The sequence below is a fragment of the Megalops cyprinoides genome, chromosome 18 (genome assembly GCF_013368585.1).
Source record: "Megalops cyprinoides isolate fMegCyp1 chromosome 18, fMegCyp1.pri, whole genome shotgun sequence".
Taxonomy (NCBI): domain Eukaryota; kingdom Metazoa; phylum Chordata; class Actinopteri; order Elopiformes; family Megalopidae; genus Megalops; species Megalops cyprinoides.
This window is the reverse complement of record NC_050600.1, coordinates 22,945,895-22,953,999: the sequence shown is the minus strand read 5'-3', so window position 1 is coordinate 22,953,999 and position 8,105 is coordinate 22,945,895.

Sequence of the window (8,105 nt, the reverse complement as noted above, 5' to 3'; positions counted from 1 at the left end):
TGTAGACATTGTGTAGCATAGTTAACTAACCGAGAACATCAGGTCTCTGCGATAATGCTCAAGACTCAGTGGAGGGACTGAACTAAGTACCAAGTCATATGTTTTTTTTTTTCCAATTCCAATTTGTAGTCACAATATTATCCTTTCCGTGATGTCATTTGTAATTCAAAATGACAGGGACAGCGCGAGCCGAACGTAGTTTCTCCAGCGGCTTGTGTCGGTGTCGTCTGCCGCACCAATCATCTTAATAGAGTTAGCTAGCAGATATAAATGGGGGCTTGTGTCCGCCGCTTTACCACGGGTTATTAAACTCCTTTGAATCGTCGGACCAGCTGGTGGACCTTATTTGAAATGATCTCATTGTTGCGCAGATGCGCATCCCGCTCGGGGCCCGTTCTCACTGCAGCCTGCAAGCTGTCGGTGGGAGGAGCGCAAAGGCGAGCGCGCAGCCGTCACGCGCAGGGGGCGAGGTGAGGTCACTTCCGGGAAGGACGGGCCGTGCAATCAGGGACGCTGGCCTAGGACTGATGCCACTCTAAGAAGCAGTTTTTGCTGTTTGGCTTTAAACGGCTAAGGTTAGACTGGTGGTGGTGAAGTTTTGTTCTAGATTGACATTCATGGCAGAACTTTTGCATTGAGCCTCTCAGTTATGGGGGGCCATTTACAGAAGTGAAAGTAGCAGAATGTCAGATTATGGCCTCACGCCTTGCTTGATTTTCAGGTTTCCGGTTTGTTTGCAACACACAGACTAACAGATCGCTTCTGAGCCTTGGCACTGTTGACGTGTACGTCAGAGAGAGAAGGCTTTACAATGAATCACAGTCATGTTTTCAAAATCAGATCAACTACTTCCTGGGGGGAGGTTAATCACCACAAACACTATTTTGGAGGAAAGAATTTGTTTAGGAGCCTACAAAAAATCTCACAAAGAAACCTTTGTAAGACAACTAAATTAAATCTAGCAATTGCAAGATTCTGATAGACAGGTCAGCTCACTTCCTAGGAGATGTATCTTATTTGGTCTCTCAGGGAAGCTGAAAAGGACCCAGAGGCTGTGTCTTGAATGGCCACACTTTTAGACTTTGCTTTCAAAAGAGATAATGAGACGAAAACAGAGGAGGGGTTGGGGGTCAGGGGTGGAGGAGGGTGGAGGGTGGAGGGGTGGGTGGCTGGCAAATCCAGCAGAGAGGGATCCTTCCCTCCTTTCATTCCTCCCCCCTCGGTGATGTCTTGTGGATCATCCTCCCCCTAAAGTCAGCCCTGACAGGGCTGCAGGTTCCTTTATGCGCCCATGCGTCCCCATGCATTCATGGAGCTCATTGACGGACCTGCCCCTCTTTGTTGGAAGGTGAAACCTCATATCACGCCCGGTCCCCTCTCAGCTGCCATATGGCCGGCCAGTGACTGGAGCCCACAAAGGAACCAAAGAAACGGGGGAGGTGGGGGGTGGGGGTGGGGTGGGGGGGGTGCCAGCCACAGCCGCAGCAGATGAAATTGATTTACTTTTGCTGCCAGTGTGTGTATGTGTGTGTGTGTGCATGCGTGTGTGTGGAGGGATAGCCTGAAATATAAAACCCTTTCTCCAAGCCAGGCCAACAGCCTGTTCACAGGACGTCCCCCCTCCAAAAAATGTCAAAGGAAAGTTTTTCTTATTTTTTTGGAGCAGGGTGGGGGGGGAGGACAAATGGAGCAGAAAAGGCAATAAGAGTAAAATGCACAGCCTTGATTGCTGGGCCTGATTAGGAGAATCGCAGTTGCTTTAAACAAAGCCAGAGCCAGCCACGAAAAAATGTAATGAGGGAACCGAGACCGCAAGTGTTTCTGAGAAGGTTTTGCTGTTCTTTTCAACTTTTTTTTTATTTTATTTTGTTACAAGTGAATGGCAAATGTTTCTCCTTCCCAAAAAAGCCTGCATGTTTGAACTATAACTTTTAAAAAGTTTGTTTTACTCTGGCTTAGTTCATATTCTGTACAAAATGAAAAGAACAACATACTGATTTTGCTGCTGTAGTTCAAGCGGTATTTATTTTTTGTGGATTTAGAACATTCTTTTAAGAAAAATCACTTCCTGTTTTTGAAAAGGCCAAAGGCTTATGCACTCAGTCAAGAGAAAGCGTACAATCTACAATTTACTCCTCCTGTTTTTATACTCATCTGTTCAAATTAAAATCATACTGATAACATGATGATAACAGGCATTTGCAGAGCACATAAGAATAATATCAGAAAGAAAATATCTGCCTGTTAGCAGGAGCTCAAACTTCTTATACTACCAAAGATTTACTGAGATATTTTTTTAGACCCACGCAAATGTAAAAGGAATACATGAACACTCATGTACACATATATGTTTACAGGGACAACCTACGGTGAAGCACAGGAGAACTCTGATTCAAATCATGAGTTTCACATCTGTGGTCAGGCAGCCGAGTCCATGCTAGTTTTACAGTAATTTCCACAGGTCAAGATGCTACCTACAGGGAGAGACGAGCTCCTGACCCAATTAAGTCAGCTTAGATATGATCAAAACCTGGGATCTTGCTGTTATCCTTTGTTCTCCGTTGCCCATGGTGCAAAAAAATCAAAGGTGTGAGGAATGTATAAATATAATATGGTTCGCTTGTGAGCCGAAGTGCCGCTGTTCTCAGAAGGAAGGGTATGAAACCAGACCCCATGAACACAGCAAATGAAACACAGCTCAGAGAATTTCACTGTGATGGATTTTGGTGCAAAGAAAAAAAAAACACAGCAGATGGAAAACAGTGCATGACTTTAGAAAACTTGCCCTCCATGCCTTTCGCTCTGATGTAAAAGAAAGTCCACCAACTCTCGAAAAAATGCCCTAAGGGCTATTGGAAGTCCACAAAATAAATTGGCTTATCCTGTATGACATTTCTGAAAAGTAAAATTCTTTGTAGCATTGATATGGTTTGACTGTTGACTGGATGCTAGTGCTTCTTGTAGGTCCCCGGTTTACTTTTGTCTGTGCTTCAGGTTCAAGGGGAGTTGGCACTGTAACATCACTGTAGGACTGCCACATCACTAAGGTATAGCAGTAAGCCCCATTCACAACAGTAGTTCTAGGAAAATACTAGTAATTTAACACCAATCGGTTCAAAGTGAATGGTATGAATAGTGCAATTTCAGGGACAGGGATCTTGATTTTTGTATGTGTCCCAAATGTCCCCTTCATTCATGACAACAATTCAATTTCTGCTGCGGGTTGAGCAGAGGTGGATAACTACTGGCCAGAGAAATGCATGCTATAAATTTCTATTAAGATTTATAATTTGCTTTGCTGCCGTTAAGCATCAATCATTGTACAAATGGTCACATGTTCCCCTGCTATCCTTTCAATACAAGAACGGCTACAGAAGATGTCTCATCCACTACAAACACAACTTAACATTCGGTTCTACAGCCTTGGTCCAAGGTGTGTAAAGGGTTGCTAACTTGTTTGTGGGGGTCTGTCTTAAATGGTCGCCAGTGTGAATGGGGGTCCTCGAGCTACCCCTCAATCTCATTCGCAATGTTCCAGTGCTACTGGCAGCATGGAAGGAGCTTTACTATTGCAACCGCACCTACTGAGGGAAAAAAAAAAAAAAACTTTTATTAAAATGGTATCAAAATTTGGTGATCTACTCTGTCTGTTTATTTTCAAATGTCGCAAAGAATCTGTCAGCATTGCTAATATTCCAAATGCAGAGGATCCCCTTCAGTAGTGCCAGTTTTTAGAGAAAGCACTAATTGTCAAGTTTCAGTGAATGTAAAAGTGTACTAGCACTAGGAGGATTTGCCACTTTGTCAAAGTATTTGCTGCTACTCTCTCTACATGGAGCAAGCCCTCTGCCTGGTGAGAAATTTTGTTCTACTTTCACATCCAACTAATAACTTACCTTATCTTTCTTACAGTTTATAACTTCAGCCAGTTTCAATAATTCAGGAGTTCAAACCCTAATTTCGCTTCATTACCCAAAAATGGTGCTGGCGAGTGAATGCTCTGTATTCTTCACCACATCTATTTGATTATTTGAGTCAAAACATGCTCTGAAGCAAGTTCAAATCTGGACAAATGGAAATATTCATATGCACTTCAAACGCAGGACACCTCAATTAATGTACAGTATAAATTGGTGTACAGATTAATGTCCACCGTAGATGGACTTCAATCGTTTCACCGTTTTTTTCATTTCTTTCCTCCGTAAAGACCAGCGAGTGCGGCTTCAGCTTTAAAGCTCAGCAGCAGGAGAGTCTAACATTAGAAAAATTCCAATTAGCAAAGTCTTTCAAGAGCGCAGCTCAACGAGGGCCAGAAAGACTGCTGAGCCCAGTTCATTAGTCAATCCTCATTAGGACACTTCCCACTGACAACCTTGATTGCTTTGTAAAACACAGGTTTTCAGAGATCGACGCAAATTCTTTCCACTTCTTGTCCCTGACTTGCAACGTTGGAAGAAAAGCGTTTCCACTGAGGGGGAAAAGGGATTATGGGACACATCAGTACGCAGACAACATCTGCTCAATTAAGCATGAGGTACCATGGAATGAAAACTGGAAACTTTGATCTGTGGACCTCAGACCTGAGCAATACGAAAGGCTTCTGTTGTGATGTTCCTGACTGATCTTGCAACCGACCTCCCTGTTAACATCTGAAAAGATTAATGAGTAACAGTTCATAAACCCTTCCAGATTACCTCCAATAAAAGTTCATTTTCGGATTTTTCCATTGTGCAGTATGCGACATGCACACTGAATGTATGAGACATGTTTGGATGCTGAGACCGAAGTGTGGCACATTGGTAGAAAACAGGGGTCATAACCAAAAGCAGATCACTGAGGCACATCCAGTTGCCAGAGTGGTAGCTGCAGGAATTGGGCCCAGGGATGCACTGCATCTGAATCCGGGGCATGTCCAATCACTGAAGGAGATAATGTCACATAAGTAGTATACTCTTGCTTACCAGTCTGCCTAAAGAGATACATGAGAATAGCTGCTTGCACAAACCTTCAGCCAAACACTTGTAGAGCAGCGCTGGCTCTGCAGACTACTATCCAATATGTTTCTGTAGTAATGTCAGCACAAGGGGAAGTTCCGGTCGTTTCAAGGAAAGGATTCGAATACATGTCACATTCCCCCATTAACAGCTCTCGGTAAAACACGGCAACACCTCACAATCATCATATGCTTCCTCATCACATTTCACAATTGACCCTACATGGTTTCAGACAGACATTAAAACCAGTTACAGCGTGTTTTTGCAATCTGCAGTAAATTCAAAGGCATACGGTGCCCCAGCTTTCAAAAAGGCCGAGCTAGTTCATCGCGATAGCTGAGGTATAATTCTCTCTCCTCTTCTTTTTCTTTCTTCGTTTTGAGTGGGCCTTCTAATCACAACCTCAGCAGGCCTCCTTCGCTAATAAGCTGGACAGGTCTTACCTCCCACAAAGCGAGAGAGGGTTATCTGCCCGGGACTCTCTCCCATTCTGCTGTCTCTCCCAGAGTGGCCTGGCCATTGTTATTCCAATGTTTGCGAGGGTCAGGAGATCAGTCAGGGCCCCGACAAAAGGGCCGCTGCCTTCACGTGAGACACAAAAGTGTGTCAGGGCCCCCGCTCGCTCATTATTATGCTCGCCGGCCCCCCGCGCTAACAATGACGGAACGCTATCTGCCGACGGCATCTGCATCGCTCAAGTGGCACTTATTTAGCACCAGAAGTGGGCACACGCTGGAGAGATGAGGGAGAGAGCGAAAGGAAAACACTCTGCCTGACTTTATCATTGCCTTTTAAATACATGGGGGGAGTCTACAGCAACAGAATTCCCAGGATCTCTTGAGAGTTCACGACCGGCTGTAACTATATCCTTTTGGTGTGGCGAGATGTAGATAACCATGCAGTGATTCAAGGTACAATAGATAAGGTTCAGACACTTCAGCCTAAATTTCCCCAACAATGCGATGACCAAGTAGGAGCAAATGGAAATAAAAATCTTTTGCCTGATTCCTTGCAGAAAGTACATATCAGGAATCAATGTATGGGTAATTATTAATATTAGAAGCAGCAGTAGTAATAGTTGTTTAGCAGACGTTCTTTTTCTGGACTCATTAACAGAACACTAGACAGCCTAAGTGCAGGATACAAATGGCAAATAACAGCACCATTACAACCATTAGCATAGCAACACATCGATATAAATATTCTATGCCAACACATAGCTGCAGGCATAATTTCAAACAAAGATCCTTATAAGCAGCAAATGCATTGCAGTTACTACCTGCTGAGCTGACTACCTGCAGTATCCGTAAACTAAAACAACAATCAGCTGTTTGTCACAGGTACAGCTTCCACAGTCATTGCCCATACTGGCGTGAGGGATGACTGCTCCTTTGGCAGGCCAAATATTTAAGCACCTATTAGGAGCGGGGGGAGGCCGGTCTTCATTCCAGGGGACTCAGATCTCCGCATTGCCACAGGAGCTGCTTAACAAGGTCCTTCTCTGTCAGAGTGCATCCACTCTAGATGCAAGCGGTTTCCACACAGGCTACAACGAATGGGCAGGGGAGGGGGGGGGGGGGGGGAGAGCTCGCTCCAAAAGGCTAATGAATAAAGTATGCAATTATGGTAACTTTATCATGTAAATGAACATTGCTGTTGATTAGCGGTGTCTTTCATTTGTGCGAAACACAGCTATGCAAATGTGGAAATATCTGTTTTTTTGCACCCCTCTCTCTCTTTGATGAGGCCCTTGGGAAATGGGAATATGTTTGTATGTAAAAGTCTTCATAGCCCCAATACAAGCAAAGTTAGCAAAATAAGATCATTAAAGTGTTTGAGAGTTGTTTTTCTATTTATTCGGCGCAGGCTCTGGTTTCAATTAACCGCTCATTAGCCGAACAATTAACATGTATTTTTGAGGGTGTTTCTTTTCCAGGAAGTGGGCTGGCAAGCTCTTGCCATAAAGTAACATTTAACACTTAAGACATTTAACGCTTAAGACACTTTAAGACGTTCTACTTTTTTCGGATTCCGTTTTTTTGTCTCTCTCTCTCTCTGGCCTGCGTGGGGGTACAACAGTGAAATGTTAATACATGATTTATAAGTCCAACTGTTCCAGTGGCTAAGTGTTAAGGACTATAATGTGCCATATTGCAGCTTTTAATGTGTCCCATTCAATTGAGATTACCTTGCCCCAAATTTCCTTTCGGTGTTGCTCGTAGCAAGTTCCCAGCCCATAAACAGGATGACATGTTTTGCTGCCGTTATCGGGTGCAGCATGCTCTTAAAACTCAATTTCCGGCGACAGCGTCGCCTCTTCTACCACGGTCTCCTCTCAAACATTCCAGGTCAGTCGTCATTTTTTTCTCTTTTTTTTTTTGGAACTAGAACATTTAAAAGGAAACTTTTCAACCTAACTCCTCGAGCATGTGGTCTTAATTACCGGGTAACGGCAAGCTCTGATAATTTTCCACTTAGGAGTTTTTTGTCGAACTGAATGCCCTCCTTTTTTTTCCTCAAGACCGCTATGTGTGTTTTGAGGAAGGTCTTGTTACCCTGTTGTCTGTGACAGATCCCAGGCCGGAGAGGGGAAGCTGGGGGGGACGGAGGGAGAGTGTGGACCTGGGAACGATTATACTCCCAGGGTCATAATGCATGTAATGTCCTCCCCTCCCCTCGCTCGTATCATAAACCCGGTGAGAAGCTGCCTCTGTTTTCGCATTGCCGCGTCTTAATTGAGGCCATAAACCAAGCCCTGCTCCGGTCTTGTGGAGGCCTCCCGTCATTTCAAGGCAGAACAGGCAACAGCACCGTGAGCGCAGTAATTTCCAGAGAGGACATAAACCTCTTTGTCTGGGACATCTCACGGCATCTGGGACACAAGGCTAGGTCCAGGTTGCTCATTTTTGGCAAAGTGCATAACCCAACACCATGCATGTGACTCCGAGCTAAACAAGCACCACAAAATCACAAGCCCATAACATTTTATGGCGGAAGGAAGTTTGTGCCATGAAAATGATGGTGAATATATTTGAATTCCCTGTTTACAGCTTGACACTTTATGTTTATAATGCTGAGGAAGTACGGAGAGTACTATACTCTAAAGGAATT